This window comes from Armigeres subalbatus, chromosome 2 (assembly GCF_024139115.2).
Source record: "Armigeres subalbatus isolate Guangzhou_Male chromosome 2, GZ_Asu_2, whole genome shotgun sequence".
NCBI classification, from domain to species: Eukaryota; Metazoa; Arthropoda; class Insecta; order Diptera; family Culicidae; genus Armigeres; species Armigeres subalbatus.
In genome coordinates this window covers 399,535,307-399,559,729 of record NC_085140.1, presented here as the reverse complement: position 1 = coordinate 399,559,729, position 24,423 = coordinate 399,535,307, and the positions used below count along the sequence as shown (strand labels likewise).

At 40.0% G+C, this 24,423-nt stretch overlaps 1 protein-coding gene across 1 annotated transcript in view; it reads right to left on the bottom strand.

Moving 5' to 3' along the window:
- Window positions 1-3,800, bottom strand: part of LOC134213273 (aryl hydrocarbon receptor nuclear translocator homolog) — a 627,873-nt gene extending 624,073 nt beyond the window's left edge. The window contains exon 1 of the mRNA XM_062692167.1: window positions 3,563-3,800. The gene's annotated coding sequence lies outside the window, so the exon portion shown is untranslated. The remainder of the gene's footprint in view (window positions 1-3,562) is intronic.
- Window positions 3,801-24,423: the final 20,623 nt, after the last annotated feature.

Here is a 24,423-nt window from a genome sequence, read left to right as displayed (position 1 = left end):
GCTGTTAGCTCTCTGGGCACAAAGGGTATCAATGTGTTTGTCTTTGAAATTAATGCAGTGACAGGCAGTTTTTGATTATTAACTGCAGATTGAGTTAGAAGTAATGCGTAATAAGGGTTTGTATTTCTTAATTTTATTCCAATTTATTTTATTTTATTTTATCTCCATTCAGAGAGCGAGTAATGGCGCTTTAATCTAGGCCAAACAGCCAGGACATTTGGGAGAAATACCTGTGTCCCATCCCTGAAAGTTGGATCAGCAAGGAGGGACAATAGTCCCAATAATAAGTTTATCACATACCCAACAGCCAATTGATATTCAAGCGTAAAAAATGAATATCGACTGGGGCTAGGAGATTTTCTCCTAATCATGTATCAGTCATTTTTCATAGTTTGGAAGCTGTTCAATCAAGTTTTACCACTGTTTTTTTTATAAATTCTTCTAAGTCCTCCTAGATCATTAGGTTTTCATGATAAAATCCTATGAAATTATTTATCATTATTTGAAACTTTTGAAAACGATATCCATAAGTTCCATTAGGAACTCTTAAAAATTCGTGCTCGTCGAGTTTTTCTAGAAATTTCCACATTAAAGCCCAGGATGAAGATCGTTCAATTGATCGTGTGAATTGAAAGTTCAACCATTTTCAAATCATAAAACATCGACATGATATTCAAATTATACATCCTTAGCTTAGCTTAGCAAACGGTCAAAACTTAAATTTCTGTAATTTTGAATAAGAGTTTTTATTTTGAGAATTGTTTTAAAATGTCCACAAAAGCGTGACATTCTGCTTCTTATTTTTATTGCAACGCCAAATCGCCAATCACAGAAAGATTATTATCTATTTTATCTTTATCTGGTCACATAAATTTAGATCAAAGTCAAAGCATTCATTGGTGGCATAAATGCACCAGATAGTGCGGGACATAAAAATGCAAGCAAAATACAATTTCGAATGAGCCAATGTAATCATGCTTGCAATATTAACAGAATAAACGAACGAAGAAAATATGCGAGTTGCTTTATGCTGCTGATATTGGACATGCAGTAGCAGGAGTCAGAGCATCGCCACCAAACAAAACCTCACAAAAAGCTTGGAGTAGCATTCATTGTTTACATAACAAAAATGCTGCCCAACGCAAAAGACAACCGCAGCAATCCGGAAGACTTTCTACGTTGACAAATTTCTTGCCTTGCCATTTTGAAAGGTTCCCTCGGTTCGCTTGTATTCTGTCCATATCATACACTGAAATCAAATCCACAATATTTTTTATGTGCGTGAAACATATAGAAGCAAATCTGCTTTCCTAAACTCAATTTTATGTGCAGCATTTAAAGTCTACTAATTGCCAATAGAATTGAAAAGGAAACATATGAAATACGGATGTCAAGCATTTATGATTTATTAGATTTGAGGATATATTTTAAATGTATTTACCCATAGTTGACCAGCTATCAATCCGCGCACATAAAAATCAAAAGCGTTTCAATAAATAATAATTATTATTAATCACCAAAATGGCGGTGGAGCGAGTTAGAAAGTTGCTCTTGCATTCTTAGCATTTGTGTGTAGTTTATTAGAGGTAATGTTTCCTGATTTGATCCTGAAACATTGCCACAAAATTGTGCACAAGAGTTGGGCAGCGATCAATCATGTATTGTATCCACATGTAACGACTGGGCAAAAAACGTAAGCTAAAAAACAAACATGTTATCCAATTTGATATAAATATTTTTTAGATTATAAAACTTTAAATTACATATACCGCGTATTCCGCTTGCAGGTTGCTACACACTTACCTCATTTCACCGTATTCGGTAAATTTTACCGAAATCTCAACAGCAGAACTGTTCGGTAATTTATTTTACAGATTTTTTGTAATTTTTTCCATTGCTCAACTGTCAAAATCACCGAAAATCAGTTAAATTATTTACCGAACAGTTCTGCTGTTGAGATTTCGGTAAAATTTTACCGAATTCGGTGATTTATTTTAAGTGTGTAGGTAATCAATAGCTGATTTGGGTTGCAACCTCTGCGAACTTCAGTTCTACGCGAAATGTCGCATGTTTCCGCAGCAGTCAACACCGGCTGGGAAGTCCGTCGACGAATGGCAATAGACAACTTCTTCAATCCACTCATTCAGCGTAGAGGAATCAGCATTTCCAATAAAGCAAACATTGGTCTTTCGGTGCTGATAATCCGAGAGCGCAAATTAGCAACAACGAAGCAACAACAACAGTTGCCGAAGGAGTTATCCTCCTCCGGCAGCTGTTGTCGCTTCATAACTTTTGCTCCCGGATTATCAGCACCAAATCGTGAGAACAAACTAAATGATTCGAGATGAGATGAAGAATCATATTGAAGCTTTACTATCGTGGTTGGTCCGACTCGAAATTTCTGCTTGAAGCTTCGGATCTCCGGAAGCCGTTAAATAGGTTCAGTTTAAAGTATTCGAAATAGTGTTTGGAGCTCAAATACGTTGCCAATATCAACAGTAAAGGGGCGTGTTTCTACGATGGCCATCACTTAAAATAGCAACGGATTTGCTGGTTTTGGTAAAATAATTCAAAAAGGCAGCGTCTTCGTCTTCATCGGGTTCCTACAGCGGAAAAATCATCAACTATTGTAGATCCAGTTGAAAACCGAACTGAGGTCTCGCGACAATCGCATTTTCTCCTATCTCCAGATGTCGCAACTGCATTGCGAGTAGTGCGCATCTATGCCACAGCCGTGCGCCATCATGCGCACCACTCGCGATGCAGTTGCGACATTCGGAAATGGGAGAAAATGCGAATGTCGCGAAAGCTCAGTTCGGTTTTCAACTGGATCTACAATATCTCGTTGAGCCAGAAGGTTTCCATGTCGTATTTCGCCCAGTAAATGGAACAAGTCAGACCACCTGTCGAACCAAGGATGATTTGCAAAATATCGAAGCCAAACTCAGATTTGAAAATTTGTTAAAAACATCTTGTTTACGTTTCTCAATGTTTCCCAAACTGCAACATTTGCGAATATCTAAAATAAATATTTTCATCTTTGCGCAATTCTTATTTTTGTAAAATTCGAAAAAAAAACTAAATCAGCTTGAAACGGTTTTAATAACAGGTCTAATGATTAATATTGGCTGCCGCACATAAAATATATTAAAAGGAGCCAATGAAAAATATTTCACATGCATTCAAATTTTATTTATGCTTGCACATAAAATATAAGAGTAGCAAAATTTCTAATTCTATGTGCGGCATTAATAAAGTACATATGCAAAGCTTGATTGCAAAAATATATGTGCAGTGCACATATATTTTAGATGCGAAATTATCTCAGTGTAGGATAACTTTCCGTCATCTTCAAATCAAAGCACCCCGAGAGGATGACATTTTCCATACATCACCCGCCGCCGCAAACATTAACCAGCGTTCGCACTATCCTACACCCCCTTAATCCTAAACTCCGACCAAAAAGGTTCACCGGTGTGTGTGTTTCACCACTACCACTATAGTGCCACTTCAAGGAGAAACACGAACAAAAAAAACCTTTCTGCATTCCCTCCGCGCTTACCTGGACACGATTACGATGATGAATAGGTAACTTCCGACACGGAACAGGAAACCAAAACACTGCCGATCACTTGCCTTCCCACGGGCACACCACGGTCCGCTAGGTCCACAACCAAAATCACGAGTTTTCACAGAGAAATTGCTGCCCAAAACAACACTCACAAAAAACACCACTGCGAACTACGAACCGAGATTCACGTTCGAATCGATTTTCACGACCGCCCAACACACACGAACATCAGGAGGAATACAATCATCATTACACAAGTCACAGGTATGTTGCGTCACAGCGAAGTGGGTACGACGAAGCGCTGCTCAACGTCCCGAGTAGAAACAAAAATACAACAAAAGCATCATCTTGCAAAAAATATTTATTTGTGCAGAATTGTTTAATCTGGAAAATAAATCTGAACAATACGATTGTACATATAAATCTGATTCCTGACCAGAAGTTTGTTCAAATAATATCAGTGTGAACAATATTATTTAGTAAATTGAACCAAGTAGTAAATACACGGTTGCAATTAACTTTTAGTCGGGACTGCAACAGAAACGGATGATGTCGCAGCCGCCTTGTGACATGAATGGAACCCAACATAACACAACTACTCCCAAATCCGACGGTCTGACTGTCACTTTCAAACGGTACTGTTTGTTGTTTACACCCAAGAGCCTTGTGTATAGTTGCTGACTGTTATTGCGCCATCTTGAATGGGGTGTAGTAGTAGTTAGCAGTGGGTTGGCCGTCTACGATACATACAGTTACGCACGGATCACGGGATACAATGTATGAGGCTGACGTCAGAGCTTCTCACAGCTCACGTAACATCCACATTTGCAGCTTTTCTCATGCAATTTAAAATGATTGTTAGTTGCTACTAGAGTACACAAAGGTGGACGTATTTTACATTAAAGTTTTATTTTTATGATGTGCCGTTTTGCTGATTTTGCTTGAAGGCAAATCTAATCTGCGGTCTGAGAAACATATCATCTGAGACTTTTGTGCATTCAGAACAAATACCTTCGCATAGTGATGCATTGTACAAGTGTAGATCCACATCTAAATTTCTAAATAGTGGCTTTATGCAACCAGGAGAAAGGAGGACTGCAAATCCTGGAAAGGTAGTGGGTTGTATTAATTCAATTTTGCCGGACTGGTAGAGACGCGACTTATGTTGTTTACTTGATAAATGGTGATCAACCTACAAGATGCGAATAGTTAATAGTAATCAGGGGTATACCATGAACCCCCGGTAATTTGACCGTTTTTAATTTGAACGCTTTTTGATTTGAATCCCGTTCGTTTGAATCAGAGTCTATTATATAGAGTTGCGCAAAGAGGATCTTCTTACTCTTATTCTGAATGATGCTCTTGTTATTATGTTGAAAACTTTCATTTTTGTTCAACCCTTCAAGTGACTTCACGGGAGTGATCACTTCTAAAGCATTTTAATTCGATAACCAAAGTCGCCTACAGAGTGCAAACACGTGAGTTTCTTGTTGCAACTTTATTGGGGGGTGTATTGAAGTTTTTTGAAGCTGTTTCTAAAACAAATCTAATACATTTAAATTCATGAGTTTTAATTCGCCATAATAATCATCAGGCGATAACAATACTTCCGCCATACCAACAAGCATTTGTTTACTTTGCTCGATAGGTAGACGGTTTGACAGTTCAATAGGTAGATTTGGCTTCACTCTTTGCGTAACTCTATATATAATAGACTCTGGTTTGAATATCGTTCAAATTAAAAATAGTTCAAACGTCATTTAGCACGTGGAATCGATGCTCATAGAGTAACCAGAAGTTCAAATTATAAATGAACCCCGTTAAGGGAGCGTCCACAAATTACCCAAGTAACACGGTTTGTTGTATGAGTGTAAAAAATACATCTTTGGAACATATAGTTTGTTACGTTTCGGTATAAAAACAGCTCTCATTACCTTCACACGACCCAAACAGCGCAAAAATTGTCGATATTTTCAACATCTTTCAGTCGCAACCTTGTTTTTGATTGTACATTCTCAAGACTAAACTTAACTACTTAATGTTTTCAATGACCGACTCTCAACATGGTTCTGTCAAATTGAATACCAAAACGAAAATGTTGACCAACACGTTCAAAGAAATAAATTTTATACAAAAAACGAATGAAAACAAGCATGCATGAAATGATGAATACCATTTTAATAATATTAATAAAAATATACATACTGAATAAATAAATCAAATTTTGTTGCCAAGTCTCAGCCGAAACATTATATGCGGCTCATGTTTCATTGGCTAACTTTTCATTTTACTTCTCCTAAGTTCATGCGCCAATGATTGGAGAAAAATTTAACTAAGCCAAAGCATAATTTTTGCAATTGATATGTAAACAAATTCTCGAATGTGCAAGAGAAAAACAGTATGGCGAGTTCTTGATAAACAACAGGGTCAACGAAGAACGTTCATTGCATTGATCTTAAAAGATGTTGAAATTACGTTCAAAATGCATATTTTAGCTAAACTGCTATCATTGGGATATATATTCTGACAAAACAAATGTCAACAAGTGAACATGTTTTGACCTTGTTCGTAAAATCTTCATGTAGACATGTTTTATGTTGTAAGAGTGTAAAACGAAACATATCAAATAACCAAACAAATGTCAAAAAACAACATGTTATCAGCAAGTTGTAAGAATGTAGTATGAAACATCTTCAATTATCAAATTGCTGTATGTTTTGAAAAAACCTTTTCATAGCTTTCCTTGAACATAACATGTTCTGTATTTCATTTTCCCGACCATTATTCAACATTATTATTAGATCTTTGTTAATAATGATGTTTTCGGTGTTACTTGGGTACGTTACGCTTAGAGGGGGGAGGTGGGGTTGAGCGAAGTGTGACGGTCCATACAAAATTTCTGATGTTTCATACAAAAAGTGTGACATAGGGGGGAGGGGAGTTTGAACATGACCAGTTTTCGCGTTACGTAATTAATGGATCTTCCCTAATATGAATGAGGTACCGTTCAAATTATCGGGGTCCAGGGCACCACAAAAGTTCAACTAAATGAACTCTGTGGTTCCAATCCCCAAAAAACAAGTACTTCGTCTTCGACGTGTTGATGACTAGTCCAAACCGGTTAGCTTCACCCTTCAGTCTGTTGCAGGTGTGTGGCCCCAAATGGCCGGAGGGAACTGTTATGACAGCAGCTCTCCGTGGGTGCGTGTGCACGCCACGGAGGTCTGACCAGAAGAGGCCGAGTCATGGCTTGCTGCGCACTGATCGACACGCTGAGGTGTTAATGTATAATCACACGCTGATGGTCACTTACTCAAACCCCACATTTCCCTTCTTCTCTCATTAAAAAAGGAAAAAAAATCAATCTAGCCTAGAACGCAATGATGTTTTTTTTTTACGTTGAGCTACGTCTGACTTTTCTATATTGGAGTAAAAACTCGAAAAACGTCATGAAAATATGATAGACTTTGATCGTCAATATCTTTGCCGTTTTCGATGGATTTTCAATTTTCTTCAAGAAAGAGTCAACGCTTCATACCCGATGTACACTGAAGTCGTTTGTTATACGCGGTTTTTTTTATACACAAATCGCTTTTTTTATGCGATTTTATTTCACTTGAATTTTAGCATAGACGTCAAGTTATTGCAACTTAGTTGGCTTTTAGCTGATGCAGTTCATTTCTGCTAAGTTACACGCGTGTTTTCTCTCAAAAGCTTGGGGGCGTTTGACAACAGCTTCTCGCTTACGTCTATTGTTACCAGTTCTGGTAAACTTTCTTCGCCTCGTTTTTGCTGATTCCTAGGTGTCTGCCGGAGTTAACGCAAAGTCCGACGTAACTCACTTGAAGGAATAATAATTATTAAAATTGTTATCAATAAACTGTCAAACTTCTTTGACGCGTCGTGTTACATCGCATCAACTCTGATTCCTCCATAGGATGACCTGAACACCAAACGCCGTTGACAGCCCAGCTTTTACGATGGGCTTTTCTGTAATGATGCACCGAGCTTTAAGACTGACTTAGTGCTTATGTCGTTTTCGGTTATTGCTGGGTCGAACCTAGTTCTGCCCCGGATCCGCTCTAACAGCTGTCAAAACGTTCGGTTATTCGTTCAGGTTGGATCGCGATCCGCACCAGATCCGACCCAAAACAAACGAGGTTCGCTCTGCCGATTTATCGAGATCGAACCTAGGTTCACCAATACATTCGAACACAAACTGTCAAACAGGTGTTTATGTTTACGCTAAAGGAAAATGAAAACATGAAAGACCTGAAAGACACGGAAGGGTGCGGATGGGTATTTGACTTTTAATCGTTTTTGTTTCATTTGTTGAATTTATTGTTGCTGTCTTGCACGTAAAAATGGATTATTTTAATTGTGTGTTGTCTTCAAGTTTCTCTGATGGTGTAATGGATTCAGATACCGACATAATTTTTGCTGATTACTTCAGACGGTAGCTCCGTTATAAACAAAATGATGGTTAAAAATTTTGATGAAAATGTGATTGATAAATGCAATGACGAGAAGGTAGCTGTGGCTGCTATTTATTCACTATTACGTTGTGTATTCGATTATATGCTTTGGGTATAATTGCTCTCTCAATGGGAAAATAGCGTACTGGAGTATTGGATTATTATTTATACTAAAATGTTCATACCATTATTTTATTCGTTAGTGCAGCTCTGTGAATAATTTGTTTAAGGTTACGGATTTGAAGAATATAAACATAATGTATTAACCCTTTATAAGGCAGTGATAACTATAATGCCATCAACAAATGGTACGTTTTTCTGATTATTTACAATAGTTTTATTAATTATTCACCTTGCAGAGGGTATATTTGCACTCCAGATGATACTTGGCCAGAAAATAAATTCAAATGTAAATTTAGGAACAGTTTTATACGAATTGAGCATAATTTTAGAATCGAAGAAGGATTTTTAGTTGTAATTCGTTAAAAAACCGACAAAAACATATTTTACCCCGTTGATATTTATTATGTTGAATCTCCTGTTATGTAGTGGAAAATTATGTAGAGAAAAAATATTTGCCTTTCTTGTATACTTGGTTGTTGCAGTTTTGGCGAAATCGCGGTTTATCCCAAAGGATCCCCTCTTGGGAGGAAAATACAAAAATGTTAGTCAACTCTTGTGCGATTTGATTCTTTGTTTTAAAATAAAAGGCCCCAAATCTCAATAAATTTTCTATTGGATTTTTTACAAAGTGTTTCCATATTTTCTTGTTCTATTACATTTGAATGGCATAATTGATAATTCAAATGTAACACCAGTAGAACCAGTATAACAGTTTATCGGGAAACACGGATTGGCATAATTACCGGAAATGTTCCAGAGCGCCAAAATTCCTTCACGGCAATCCACATTGCCGTCGCCATTCATCACAAGCTTGTAATCACATAAATTTATTGATGGATTAACTGTCATTTTTAAAATAAACAATTAACAGAAGAAAAATCTGACTTCCCCATTCAATTTATATAATAAGAAACAAAATAACACTAATAACAAAATTCAAAAGATAAAATCTGATAAAATATTTTTATTTCTGCCTATCAGCTGGCAGTGCGAACTGAAAACAGAACAGATAATATGGCTTGAGATCTCACTAACACCATCATACTGACTCGATCCCGATTCGTTTTTCGTTCGGTTATTCAGAGTCGGGGTCGGACCTGACCCAGGTCTAAAACCGAAAACGACATTAGTCTCTGTTCCAGTTTGCGTCGGTTGCAGCGGTACTCTATCAGCCAGGGTTGTGATCAGGGATTGAATCATTCTCATACGATAATTATCCAATCTAAATCCAATCCAAATCCAGTCAAAATCGAATCCAAATCCGATCCAAATGCTATCTAAATCCGTTCCAAATCCAAATGCAATCAAACGCAATCTTAATCCAAATCTAATTCAAATCCAATCCAAATCCAATTCAAATCCATTCCAATCAAGTCCAACTCCAACCAAAATCTAATCCAAATCCTATCTAAATCAGTTCGAATTTCAAATAATCCATTCAAAGTAATATAATGGTGGGATATGAAGCAATTCATAATGGTTTGTACAATCTAACGCGAACTCATTTTTATTCAAATTCTAAAAGCCAATGTGGGAGGGTCGCAAGCAATATGCGATTCTGCTGGTGGGTCGCATGTATAAACAGTTAGGAAACTTTTAGGCTAGGATATGATATTTATCTAAAATTTCGCAGAGATATCATACTTAAATGAGATAGTATAAGCACAGACAAACAGACATAACACATTGAACATTCACTCATCAAATTCATCGTCATTTAAACACTAACGACATCTGTTGATTTCAGTTAGTTGGGCAAATCACGAACTAGATGGCGGTAGTGAGCAAATGTCAAACTCGAGCAAATCCGATACGCGCGCCACTAGTGACCGATTGGCCAACTAATGATTTTTTGAATTGACCAGTAAATCAGTGAACGATGGAAATTTGACGAGTGTTATGTCTGTTTGTCTGTGGTATAAGTATATACTTAAATTTTAGATATATGTTAACCAGTACTATCCAGCTTTCCACGCTCGGTAATGGCGGCTTGTCGGTGTGTAAAAATCAATCAGTCACTGTACTTTTTGACACTAGCTGGAGGAAAGCTCACTGGCGTTCCTGGATGAGGGGAAGGGAAAAAAGGCCTTTTCGCCGGTGAGTTTTCCTCCAGCTACCCGCATGGAAGGATGTCTAAAAGCGAACAGGAATCTACCTGAATAAGACGCAAACCTCCCTAGCGAAGTTTCAAATTAATCTTGGGTTTGAACCATTTGCCTTCGTCTAAGCGCAAATGTGTGTGTGTATTCATGATGTTCACCGGTTCACTCACACATCGAGCATTCTAACCGGTTCAACGGGTTCAACCTCGGGTTCACAGTCAAATTTTTTCTTTTCGTCGCCATCTTTTGTACCGGATAAATCTCATTTCTTTCCCGGCCGTGACCGTTTTATTTATTGAAAGCTCCGACCGTTCAAACTCACGAGGTTCTCCCCCTTTCGGATCCAAGGAAAAGCCTACAGTCAAGAGGACAGTTTACGGCACTTTGATTGGAGAAAATGCAAAACATACGTCGTCAACACAAACTTTTCAACTCGAAGAAGGCTCCATTCGAGGCTCCATCGTCAAGAATGAAACTGTTGGCGTTTGCTAGTGGAGGATTTCGGCTCAAATGGCACTTTGAGATATTCCAAACCGTGCGTCGTCAACAGATTGGCAGCACTATCGAAGTGCAAATCGATTCAGCGGCGAACTTCTCCCGCGAATGATACACCTAGTGGCGACTCCAATCGTATACGGGACCGGCCGCTGCCTTTTGATGCCCATGAGCAACAGAGTGCTTTCCCCAGACGTGTCCTTGGTCAATGAAACCCGTCGCTTCATCGGAACGATACAACAATTGTGGGTATGGTGTGGGTGTTTCATTGTTATTAAAAATGTTGATCATTGATTTCCTTTTTTTCAGGTGACTTCATGACAGCAGGCACAGACGCAGCGCAAATAAACCCTACGCCAAATATGTACAACCCATAGACGGAACTTCCAGCAACGACGCCAGGCCGGCAGAATCGGCCGCTGCTCTTCGATGAGTTCCGGCAACGGAAAGATGATTCGTGTTTACGTTCCTGAATGCTTTCCCTGGCCGTATTCCCCGCCAGTGAACACTGTCGCTTTGTTGAACCAATTCTTCCATCTCTCCTATAAGGATTCCGTTTTTGGAAGGATATAACGGTCTTGTTTTTCCCAAAAGGAACGGTTGGACCATAGCCGTTTAGAACGGTGGCGACCAAGCTCCTCTCGGCGGCGCGGCATCACACGATGCCAAATCCCGGTGATGCCTACGGGTATTGCCGCGCCGACCTCCCGAGGGGGCCCTTCACTGGTTTACACCAGTTAGGGCATTGGGCGTCGGCAACCGCAACAGGGCCGCAGGTAAGCTTTCGTTTAATCTATGCCTTTTTTTTTTGTATATTTTTAGGACCAAAAATTTGCGATTTTTTGCGAAAATTCTGCAATTCCTTGGAGATTATATCTGGAATCCAGTGAGGATTCTTCTGAACTCCAGTGGGAATTCCTTCTCAACTCCAGTGAGGATTAATTCTGTGCTTCAATGGAAATTCCTTCTGAAATCTAGTAGGGATTCCTCATGAATTCAGTTTTGATTCCTTCTGGAATTCAGTAAGGAATCCTTTTGAATTCTAGTGGGGATTACTTCTAGATCCAGTAGGGATCCCATCTGGAGTCTAGTGGAGATTACTTCTAGATCCAGTAGGGATCCCATCTGGAGTCTAGTGATGATTTCTTCTGTAGTTTAGTGAGCAATCCTTCTGGAGTCCACTGGGATTTTTTTTGGAACAACCCCGTGAAATTTTTTTCTTGAAATCAGTGGAGATTCTTTATGGATCCAGTGAAGGCTCCTCATAACTGCAGTGAGGATTCCTTATCCAGTTAAGTTTCTTCCTGGAATCCAGTGTGGATTCCTCGTGAACCCAGTTAGGTTTCGTTTTGGAATTCAGTAGCGATTACTAATTAAATCCAGTTAGGATTTCTCGCTTAATTTTTCAAAAGGACCTAAGTAGACCATTTTTTCATGAATTAATTTGAATATTGCAATCAAAAGACCAATATGAAAGCTATCGACTGCAATACTCAAATTAATTCATGAAAAAATCTTATGGATTCAATGCAGTTTACTTATGAATCCTGTTAAGATTTCCTCTGGAAACTGGAGATTGCTTTTGGTATCCAGTCGGAATTCCTCACGAATCCAGTCGAGCTTCCTTATAAATCTATAGAATAGTTCCATCTGAACTTTAGTAGGAATTCCTTCTTGAATACAGTGGGAATTCCTTATGATTTCTCAAGGAATCATCTCATGACTCCCGATTCCCCTTTCAGGATTTTCTGAAATTTCTCTAATAATTCTTTCGGAATTCCCAAAAGAATCATCTAAAGATTCCCTAAGAAATCCTACCAGGATTCCTAAAACAATCCTTTCAGGCTTCCTTAAGAAATTCGCCCAGAACCTTCGAAGGAATCCACCCGCGACTCAAGGAATCCATCCTGGATTCTAAAATCAATCCGCCTCAATCCAGAAATTTCCAAAGTATTCCTCCAGAAATTCCAAGGAAACTCTTACAGGTGTTCGGAAAGTATTCCTTCAGGAATTCCGAAAATAATCCTCAACGAATTCAGAGAAACTTTCTCCAGGGATTTCGTAGCAGTAGCGAAATCCTGCTAGCAGAAATCAATAATGGTTATGAGTAGATTCTACTTTTTTTTATAAATACATATGATCGGGACCGTTTGAGTCGAGAAAAAGGTATATCCGGGCTGGATTCCTGAATATATCCCGGCTGGGTTGACGGAATTTCAGAAAGAATTTAAATGAACTGCAGAAGCAATTTGAATAAAATTCCAGAAAGAAACCCGACAAGATGTAAAAGAAATTTCTTTGGGGCTAGTCGGGTTTTCTTCTGCAGTCTAATCCAGAATCGTTCTCGCCTGATCCTGAAAAAAAAACATGACGAATTTTTAGAAGGATCGACTGGATTGCACATAGAATCACGAATAAGATCCAGAAGGAAACTCAACTTTATTCCAGGCCGGGTTTCTTCTGAAATCCCGTTGGAATTCTTTCTGGAATACAGTCCACATTTCTTCTGTAACTCGCATGGGCATTTTCTCTAACCCACTTAGTATTATTTCTAGAATCGTAACATAATTCCTTCCTTCCTTCCAAACATGATTAAAATTATAATGAAGGGCACCGTTTTGCAGGTTTGCTGTTTTCTAGGGCCATCGAATAATCCAGCGGTATGCTGCCACTCGTCGATCTCAGAGAGTCTTCATAAATTTGACCTAGAGTTCATGAAGCGGAAGCTTAATTGTAATTAGCTTGTATTATTATTTACTAAAATTAAATAAAAATAAAGGAATAGGTATATAAAAAAATAAAAGATTTTTTCATAATTTTTTACGCGCGATTTGATTGTCAGAAGTCACACAATGGAAACAAAATGAATAAGAAGAAGAATGACATTAGGTACCCTTATCTCCACAATGTCTAAGAAAAATCTAGTAGAATTGTGGTACCCATATCTAGGAGCTATCTATGAGTTTTCTAAGAGACCATAACTGTCAAATCCCTTCCGGTTCAAACGGTCTACTCGTCTAAAATTTGAGGTAGACACCGGTTTAAACGCCCGCTTGGAAAGATCTCCTAGATGTCTCCCGTGATATCTCTGAGACAAAAAAATTAGTCTCCTAGATATTTTTCTTCGATGTCTAGAACCTGTCAGACCTCAAATCCGCCTCAAATGCAACAACCGTTTCTACCTCAAATTTTAGACGAGTTACTGGCGAGGTAACCGGTTTAAACGGTTTGAACCGAAAGGAATTTGACACATCGGTTCTCTTAGATGACGCAGAGACATCTCCTAGACATGAGTACCACAGTTCTTCTAGATTTTTGATAGATATGGAGGAGACATGGGTACCTAGATTCTTCTTCTTTTTGTTCTTTATTTTCGGTTTGTTTACATTGGAAATTATTCAATCATTTTGTCAAGTATAAATTTTATTATAAACATCCTTTATTAAAGCATTTTTTTACATTTTCGCGAAAGTTGTTTACATCGACTGTATGGAATCGACGAGGCGCAGCCAGCCCGGTGGCATCCCTATCTAACACAATAGGTTTGTTTTGCAGCCAACATTACGCGGCCGTATCCCAATGACAGTTCTGTATCCTAATGGAAATCCAATGTGATGCTTGTTGTAAACAAAACACATACAATCATGAATTTTATATTGAGATGTTGGCTGCAAAAACATGGCGTCGTGCCACCGACCTGGGCGCAGCAGACAGGTCCTTCGACGGTAAATAGGCGATGGTATTGTCATTCAAATTGACCACTCCAAGGTACGGCTACGAAACGGGAAATTGGCCCGCCCCTAAGAAGGACCTGTTCGGATGAAAAAAAAAAATGCATTATGCAACGGGCTTAAAGAAAATATGCCAGGGGGACATTATGACACACGTAATTACAGATACTATCGGAATCCTTCAAAGATTATTCGAAGTTCTTTAGAGAAATAAGGATTCTTTTCAATATTCGTTGAGAGTTCCACTAGAAATCCTTTGGAGATTCATTCATTTCTGGGTTCTATTTGGATTTTTGTGGTATTCCATTTAAAATCCTTCGAGGATTTCATTCGAAATCTTTTGAGAATTCCATTTGAAATCCTTTGAGGATTCCATTCGTAATTCAGTGAGAATTTATTTCGGAATGCTATGATGATTCCATTCAAAATCTTTCCAAAAGGAATTTGGACCGGAATTTCGAAAGTATACCGAATTGAATTCCGAAAAAGTGGCGGATAAAATCATGAAACAGTTAAAATTAAATCCGAATTAATTAAATACTCAAAGGATTTCTTTCGGAATTCTCAAAGAATATTGAATGGATTCCTAAAAGTCAGATCGAAATGCGAAATCACTTTTTTCGGAATTTTGAGAAAATACCAAATGTAATATCAACAAATTTAAATGGAATCTTCATAGGATTCCGAAAAGAATCCCAAAGAGATTTTGCAAAGAATTCCAAAGAAATTCCCCTAAGGATTACGGACGAAATTCTCAATGAAAACCAAATGAAATTTGGAGGGGATTTTTATGAACCGGAATTACAACGGAATGTGATGACGAAGCGTCAGTTGTCCCAAGAGTTTTGCTACCTAAACCCTGATTCAATACAACGATAACCATTTGCAAATTAAGAAAAGGGTATTGTTCACAAATTACGTAACGCTTTTGGGGGGAGAGGGTGGTTCCAACTTGCGTTATACTTTGTTACATTAAAAGGTGGGGGAGGGGGTGGGTACTACCAAATGTTACGCATAACGCGAATAAAAAATTACTTTAAATGTTTTTTAACACTGATTATTATTCATATACACGAAGAATATTCACGATTTTTAAAGATTATATTATTTGATGGAAAGACCTCGAGGACGTCGTTTTGATTGTTATTGTGTCTCACTATTAGATCTTCCAAACTAAGCCAAAGTTGACAGAGGCAACCCAGAGAGTTTTCATTCTAAGCAATTGCATTTTAGCTCAACCACTTAAAACCTGTTCAAAAATAGCAAAACCCACATGCATCAGTGAAGGAAAACCAAATCTGCCTTTAAAATTTTCACAGTTACGCGTTACATGGGGGAGGGAGGGGGTACCAAAAATGTTACTTTTTGCTACAAGGGGGAGGGAGGGTGGTCAAAACCTCGGATTTTTGCGTTACTTAATTTGTGAATAGACCCAAAGTAAGGTTAAAATTGAAATACCTGAGGGAATTTTACTTTCGGGAAGAATTCTCTTGGAATTCCTAGAGGAATACTTCCAGAAAAGCTCCAAGTACTAGGTCGACAGAACTTCTCCAAGAATTCCGTAAAAAAACTCTAGAAAATTTGGTAGAATACTTCAAGAATTCCATGCGAACTCCTTGTTCGAATCCGAGAGAAATCATCCAAGAATAACAAGATTCAAAATTACAGTAATTTATTCCTCCAGTGGATCAGGGAGGATTCTCGAAAAAATCTCCGCAGAATTACTAAATCCAACCAGGATATTCGAATGAAATAAATCATCTAGGATGTTCGAAGAAATCCTCCATGTTTCCTGAAAGAATACTCACAGGACTTCCGAAGATATCCTATCATAATTCCCCGAGAAATCTACCCAGTATTCCCAGGCAATGTCCGAAATACATACATATACATTCTTCTTCTTCTTATTGGCATTACATCCCCACACTGGGACAGAGCCGCCTCGCAGCTTAGTGTTCATTAAGTACTTCCACAGTTATTAACTGCGAGGTTTCTAAGCCAGGTTACCATTTTTGCATTCGTATATCATGAGGCTAGCACGATGATACTTTTATGCCCAGGGAAGTCGAGCCAATTTCCAATCCGAAAATTGTCTAGACCGGCACCGGGAATCGAACCCAGCCACCCACAGCATGGTCTTGCTTTGTAGCCGCGCGTCTTACCGCACGGCTAAGGAGGGCCCCACATATACAATGATTTTGCTCCACAGCGCTCATCTGATTCTTTACCATGTTCTGCATGGTAAATTAGTATGGGGAAATTTATTTTTTCATTATACTGTTAATAACGCTACCCCATTAAGTGCAGGTTAAAAGAAAACCTACATAGCTAAAAGGAATACTCAACAGCTTTCACTCAGTGAAAACCGCATCTTAATTAATCGTTCGAATAATTAGTATTCGAATTAAATCTATACCATGGGTTTCTGGAGCTAATTGCATAACTCCTCAACAGGCAACATTGCTGCTCGTGGCGCGAAAGATAGCACACACAAATTCAGGCTACTATGTTGCACTGCATATTTCAGTGATGCCCTGAAAGAAGTTTAACGATCATGACTAAAGATTCGCAATCTGTATTAAAATCGATTACTAATTATTGGGGCGATTAATTAACATGCGGTTTTCGTTGGGTGAAAGCTGTTGAGTATTCCTTCTAGCTATGTAGGTTTTCTTTTAACCTGCGCCTCATGGGGAAGCGTTATTAACAGTATAATGAAAAAATAAATTTTCCCATACTAATTTGCACGCAAACTTGAAATCGCTTGTGCTAAATCAGTTTTATTCCAAATGAGCTCAAATTTTCAGAGGACACTCAGAACATGATAAAGAATAAGATGAGCACTGTGGAGCAAAATCGATTTTTTGAACCACTCTAATATACATATTTTATTGGGAATTTGGACTGGGTTTTAGAAGGAATTTCGGATGAATTTTAAAACAAATCTCGACAAGACTGGATGGTTTCACGAAAGTGGATCCCGACTTAAGTCAAGGTACAAAGACTCTAGCTGTCTAATTCAAATGGAACTCCTTTTGGAATTTCTTCTGGAATCCAGTCAACATTCATTCCAGTATTAAGACTGTATCATAATCCTTTCAGAAGTAAAGGCAATCGCATATATAGAAGAACAAGGACCGGTTTCCAGAAGACAATCTTTCTGCAATAAAGCTTAGGATAGAACTCGGGATTCCTTCCGACATTCAGTTCAGATTCGTTCCAGAATTTTCATGTATATATGTAACTTACTCATATTTTACTTACCAGCGCTAGTCGGTCCTACTAATGCTGGTCCAGCCACTATTGGGTTCTTGTGCCTTATCATTTCCACAAGGCATAATGCCCTCCTTAGCCGTACGGTAAGGTGCGCGGCTACAAAGCATTCCATGCTAAGGGTGGCTGGGTTCGATTCTCGGTCCCGGTATAGGAAATTTTCTGAAGGAACCTTTCGAGGAAATCTTGGAGGAACTTCCGCAGGAACTCCAGCAGGAATTCTTGGAGCAACTTCCGGAGGAATTTGTGGAGGAACTTCCGGAGGAATTCCCGAAGAATTCTTCGAGGAACTTCCTAAGAAATTTCTGGAGGAGCCCTTGGAGGAATTCTTGGCAGCAGGAACTCCTGCAGGAATTCTTGAAGTAACATCTGGAAGAATTCGTGGAGGAACTTCCGGAGGAATCCCTGGAGAAACTTTTGGAGGAATCCCTGGAGAAACTTTTGGAGGAATTCCTGGAGAAACTTTTGAAGGAATTCCTGGAACAACTTCAGGAGAAATTCCTGGAGGAACTTCCGGGGGAATTCTTTGAGGAACTTCCGAAATAAATCTTGGAGGAACTTCCGAAGGAATTCTTGGAGGAACTTCCGAAGGGACTTTTGAAGGAACTTCCGAAGGAACTCTTGGAGGAACTTCCGAAGGAACTCTTGGGGGAATTCCTGAGGGAACTTGTGGAGAAATTCCTGAAGCAACTTCCGGAGGAACTTCCGAAGGAATTCCAGGAGGCACTTCTGGAAGAATTCTTGGAGGAATTCCTTCTTAAGTTTCTTCAGGAATTCCTCCAGAAATTTCTCCGGAAGTTGCTCCAGGAATTCCTCCAAAAGTTCCTTGCGGAGGAATTTCTGGAGGAACTTCCGGAGGAAATTTTTGGAAATTTTTTTGACTTCCATGGGCATAAAGTATCATCGTGCTAGCCTCATGATATGCGAATGCAAAAATGGTAACTTGGCTTAGAAACCTCGCAGTTGATAAAGGAAGTGCTTAATGAAATCTAAGCTGCGAGGCGGCAATGTCCCAGTGGAGAATGTAATGCCAACAAGAAGAAAAAGATAATGTTCAAATAATCGAAAAAGGGTTTTACTCGCATCTGGGAACGCGTCTTGGAGGAACTTCCGAAGGAATTTCTGGAGGAAACTTTCAATGAATTCATGGGTGCACTTCCGCAGGAACTCCTGCAGGAATATATGAAGCAACTTCCGGAGGAATTCCTGAGGGAACTTTTCAAGGAATTCCTGGAGCAACTTCCGGAGGAGTTATTGGAGCAATTTCCAGATGAATTCCTGGAGAAACTTCCGGCGGAATTCCCGGATGAATTTCCGGAGGAATTCCTGGAGTAACTTTTGGAGGTATTCCTGAAGGAACATTTTGGAAGAATTCCAGGAGCAATTTCCGAAGGAATTCCTGGAGAAACTTCGGAAGAATTCTTGGAGGAACTTCCGAAGAATTCTTGGAGGAACTTCCGAAGGAATTTGTAGAAGAACTTTCGGAGGAATTACTGAAGGAACTTCCGAAGAATTCTTGGAGGAGTTTCCGAAGGAATTTCTGAAGGAACCTTTCGAGGAATTCCTGGAGGAACTCCAGCAGGAATTCTTAGAGCAACTACCGTAGGAATTTGTGGAGGAACTTCCGGAGGAATTCCTGAAGGAACTTTTGGAGGAATTCCTGAAGAAACTTCCAGAAGAATTCCTGGAGAAACTTTCGGAGGAATTCCTTGAGGAACTTCCGAAGAATTCCTGGAGGAACTTCCGAATACCTGGAGGAACCTTTGGGAGAATTCTTGGAGGAACTTTCGAAGGAATTTCTGGAAGAACTGGAGGAACTTTCCGAAGATTTCCAGGAAGAACATTTGGAGGAATTCCTTTAGAAATTAATGAAGGATTTCCTGGAGAAACTTCTGAAGGAATTGCTGGAGGAACTTTTGGAGGAATTCTTGGAGAAACATTTGGAGGAATTCCTGAAGGAACTTCCGAAGAATTCTTCGAGGAACTTCCTAAGAAATTTCAGGAGAAACCTTTGGAGGAATTCTTGGCCGCAGGAACTCCTGCAGGAATTCTTGAAGTAACATCCGGAAGAATTCGTGGAGGAAATTCCGGAGGAATCCCTGGAAAAACTTTTGGAGGAATCCCTGGAGAAACTTTTGGAGGAATTCCTGGAGAAACTTTTGAAGGAATTCCTGGAGCAACTTCAGGAGAAATTCCTGAAGGAACTTCCGGGGGAATTCCTTGAGGAACTTCCGAAATAATTCTTGAAGGAACTTCCAAAGGAACTCTTGGAGGAACTTCAAAAGGAACTCTTGGAGGAATTCCTGGAGGAACTTCCGGAGGAATTCCAGGAGGCACTTCTGGAAGAATTTTTGGAGGAATTCCACCAGAAATGTCTCGGGAAGTTGCTCCAGGAATTCCTCCAAAAGTTGCTTGCGGAGGAATTTCTGGAGCAACTCCCGGAGGAATTCTTTTAGGAACTTCAGGAATAATTCTCGGGAGGAACTTCCGGAGGAATTGCTGGAGGAACATCCAGAGGAGCTCCTGGAGGATATTCCGGAGAAATTTTTGGAGGATATTCCGGAGGAATTCTTGGAGGAATTTGCGGAGGATTTCCTGGAGGAACTTTTGGAGGATCTTCCAGAGAAATTCCTGAAGGAACTTCCAGAGGAATTCCTGGAGTAACTTACGGCGGAATTCCTGGATGAATTTCCGGAGCAATTCCTGGAGTAACTTTTGGAGGAACTTCAGAAGAATTCTTGGAGGAACTTCCGAAGGAATTTCTGGAGGGACCTTTTGAGAAATTCCTGGAGGAACTTCCGCAGGAACACCAGCAGAAATTCTTGGAGCAACTTCCGGAGGAATTTTTGGAAGAACTTTCGGAGGAATTCCTGAAGGAACTTCCGAAGGATTCTTGGAGGAACTTCCGAAGCAATTTCTGAAAGAACCTTTCGAGGAATTCTTGGAGCAAATTCCGGAGGAATTTGTGGAAGAACTTCCGGACGAATTCCTGAAGGAACTTTGGAGGAATTCCTGGAGCAACTTCCAGCAGAACTCCTGGAGAAACTTCCGGAGGAATTCCTTGAGAAACTTTCGAAGAATTCCTGGAAGAACTTCCGAATACTTGGAATACCTGGAGGAACCTTTGGGAGATTTCTTGGAGGAACTTTCGAAGGAATTTCTGGAAGAACTTCCGGAGGAATTCCTGGAAAAACTTCCTGAGAAATTCCTGGAGGAACTTCCGGAAGATTTCCAGGAAGAACATTTGGAGGAATTCCTTGAGAAATTAATGAAGGATTTCCTGGAGGAACTTTTGGAGGAATTCCTGGAGGAACTTTAGGAGGAATTCTTGGAGGAACATTTGGAGGAATTCCTGGAGCAACTTACGGAGGAATTCTTGAAGAAACTTTCGAAACTTGAAGAATTCTTCGAGGAACTTCCTAAGAAATTTCTGGAGGAGCCTTTGGAGGAATTCTCGCTTAACTTTTCAAAAGGACAAGCTTTCATTCTGGTCTGTTGATTGCGCTACTCAAATTAATTCATGAAAAAATGTTACTTAGGACCTTTTGAAAAGTTAAGCGAGAATTCTTGGCCGCAGGAACTCCTGCAGGAATTCTTTAAGTAACATCCGGAAAAATTCGTGGAGGAACTTCCGGAGGAATCTCTGGAGAAACTTTTGGAGGAATCCCTGGAGAAACTTTTGGAGGAATTCCTGGAGAAACTTTTGTAGGAATTCCTGAAGCAACTTCAGGAGAAATTCCTGGAGGAACTTCCGGGGGAATTTTTTGAGGAACTTCCGAAATAATTCTTGAAAGAACTTCAGAAGGAACTTTTGGAGGAATTCCTGAAGGAACTTGTGGAGGAATTGCTGAAGCAACTTCCGGAGCAATTCCTGGAGGAACTTCCGGAGGAATTCCAGGAGACACTTCTGGAAGAATTCTTGGAGGAAGTTCCGGAGGAATTTCTCCTTAAATTTCTTCAGGAATTCCTCCAGAAATTTCTCTGGAAGTTGCTCCAGGAATTCCTCCAAAAGTTGCTTGCGGAGGAATTTCTGGAGGAACTTCCGGAGGAATTCCTTCAGGAACTTCAGGAAGATTTCTCGGGAAGAACTTCCGGAGGAATTCCTGGAGGAACATCCAGAGGAGCTCCTGGAGAATATTCCGGAGAAATTCTTGGAGGATATTCCGGAGGAATTCTTGGAGGAACTTTTGGAGGAATTCTTGGAGGAAGTTATGGAGGAACTTCAGAAGAAATTCCTGGAGGAACTTCCAGAGGAATTCCTTGAGGAACTTCCGGAAAAATTCCGGAAGAGTTTCTGGAAGAAATTCTGGAGGAATTCTTGGAGCAACTTTTGGAGGAATTCCTGAAGAAACTTACAAATGACTTCCGGATGAACTTCCGGAGAAATTCCAGCAGAAACTTCCTGAGGGAATGCCGAAGGAATTTCTGGAGGAACTTCCGCAGGAACTCCTGCAGGATTTCTTGGAGCATTATCCGGAGGAGTTCGTGGAGGAACTTCTGGGGCAACTTCCAGAGGAATTCCTAGAGGAATTTCCGGGGGAATTCTTTAAGGAACTTTAGAAATAGTTCTTGAAGGAACTTCCGAAGGAACTCTTGAAGGAATTCCTGGAGCAACTTCCGAAGAAATTTCTGGAGGAACTTTTGGAGGAATTCCTGGAAGAACTTTTGAAGGAGTTCCTTGAAAAACCAATGAAGGATTTCCTGGAGTAGCTTGCGGAGGAATGTTCTTTTTTTAACTTTAATGTGTTTTCTTAATTTCAGACTTTCGGAGGAATTCCTGGAGGAACTTTTGGACGAATTCCTGGAGGAACTTTTGAAGGAATTCCTGGAAAAACTTCCTGAGGAATTGCTGGATGAATTTCTGAAGGAATTCCTGGGGGATCCTTGTGGAGGAATTCATTGAGGAACTTTTGGATGAGTTCCTGGAAGTACATTTGGAGGAATTCCTGGAGCAACTTCCGGAAGAATTCCTGAAGGACCTTTCGAAGAATTTTTCAAGGAACTTCCGAAGGAATTTCTGGAGGAATCTTTGGAGTTACTTCCGCAGGAACTCTTGGAGCAATTCTTGGAGTGACACCCGGAGGAATTCCTGGAAGAACTTTTGGAGGAACTCCTGGTGTAACTTCCGGAGGAATTACTTGAGGAACTTCTGCAATAATTCTTGAAGTAACTCTTGGAGGAATTCCCGGAGCAACTTCCGGAGAAATTCCTGGAGGAACTGCGGGAAAAATTCTCGGAAGAAGTTCCGGAGGAATTCATCCTTAAGTTCCTTCAGAAATTCCTCCGGATGTTCCTCCAGGAATTTCTCCGGAAGTTGCTCCAGGAACTCCTCCAAAAGTTTTTTTGCGGAGGAACTTCCGAAAGAATTCTTGGGAGGAACTTCTGAAGGAATTCCTGGAGGAACTTTTGGAGGAATTCTTGGAGGAACATCCGGAGGAGTTCCTGGAAGAAATTCTGGAGGAATTCTAGGAGGAACTTTCGAAGGAATTCCTGGAGGAATTTTTCGAGCAATTCCTGAAGAAACTTCCGAAGGATTTCCTGAAGGAACTTGCGGAGGAAATCCTGGAGGAACTTACGGAGGAAATCCTGGAGGATCTTCCTGAGGAATTCCTGGAGGATCTTACACAGAAATTCCCGGAGGAACTTTCGGAGGAATTGCTGGAGGAACTTCTGGAGAATTCCTGGAGGAATGGACTTTTCGAAGAAAAGCCTGCACTATTCCCGGAGGAATACCTTAGGGATCCCCGAATGAACGCCTATTGGATTCCCGGAGGAACCGCTACTGGATTCATAAAAAACGCCTACAGGATTCCCGAAGGAACTCCTGGAGGAATGCCTATTGAATTCCTAGAAGAACGCCTACTGTAATTACAAAAGACTGCTCTTTAAATTCCCGAAGGAACGTCTACAGGATTCCCGAAGGAACGCTTTCTGGTTTCCCGGAGGAACGCCTACTGGATTCTGAAAAGATTACTCACTACTAAATTCCCGAAGGAACGCCTACTGGATTCTGAATATATTGCTTTCTAAATTCCCGTAGAAACACCAACTGTATTCTCCGAGGAACGCTCACTGGATTCCCGAAGCAACGCTTACTGGATTCTAAATGGATTGCCCTGTTAGAGAAAGATTACCGGGCGCGAGTATTAGCCGTTTGACAGCGCAGTATCATTACTTGACACTTTATCGGTCGCTACTAAACGCGCTGCTATAACAGTAGTGCGACTGACAGGTGACCAAATTTGATAGCGCGGTAAGAGCGGTAAACTGTCAACTGAAAAACGTCACCGGTACGGAATACAGCAACCAAATTGAGAGTCGAAAATAGTTACCGATGCGGAAACGAGTGACGAAACTAAAATGACAGTGCTGCGCGGGTGATTAAAATGATCGCGACCGATAATGATGCTTTTAATTCCGGATGGAACACCTACAGGAGTCTTAAAGGAACGCTAACTGAATTCCATATGGAACGGCTACTATAGATTCCCAGAGGAACGTCTTCTGGATTCCCGGAGAAACGACTACTGAATTCTCAAAGGATTGCTCACTAAATTCGCGAAGGAATGCATACTGGATTCCCGAAGGAACGCCTACAGTATTCCAGAAGGAACGCCTAGTGAATTCTAAAGAGATAACTCTTTAAATAACCG